The sequence below is a fragment of the Chrysochloris asiatica genome, unplaced genomic scaffold (assembly GCF_000296735.1).
Source record: "Chrysochloris asiatica unplaced genomic scaffold, ChrAsi1.0 scaffold00218, whole genome shotgun sequence".
NCBI lineage: Eukaryota > Metazoa > Chordata > Mammalia > Afrosoricida > Chrysochloridae > Chrysochloris > Chrysochloris asiatica.
This window is the reverse complement of record NW_006408736.1, coordinates 2,846,660-2,847,135: the sequence shown is the minus strand read 5'-3', so window position 1 is coordinate 2,847,135 and position 476 is coordinate 2,846,660.

The window sequence follows — 476 nt, the reverse complement described above, 5'->3', positions numbered from 1 at the left end:
GAGAGGCTGGACCATTTTGCAGTCCCACAAGCAATGCAGGAGTGTCCAGGTCTCTCCACATCCTTGGCAGAATTTATTGTCCTCTACTTTTTTTTATCTTTGCTGTTGTTGCTGGTGTGACATGATATCTCATTGTTGTTTTGATTTGCATCTCTCTAATGGCTAGTGATGGTGAACATTTCTTCAAATGTTTGTTGGCTGCCTGGATCCCCTCCTTGGTGAAGTGTCTGTTCATGTCTTGTACCCATTTTTTATTGGGTTATTTGTCTTTTTCTGGTAGAGGTGTTGTAGTTTCCTATATATTTTAGAAATGAGCCTCTTGTCTTATGTATAATTGCAAATGATTTTTTCCCATTCTGTGGATTCCCTTTTTACACTTCTGGTGAAGTTTTTTGATGCACATAAGTTTTTAATTTTTAGTATGTCCCACTCGTCTAGTTTGTCCACTTTTGTTTGTATAATTTTCAAAATGTTTG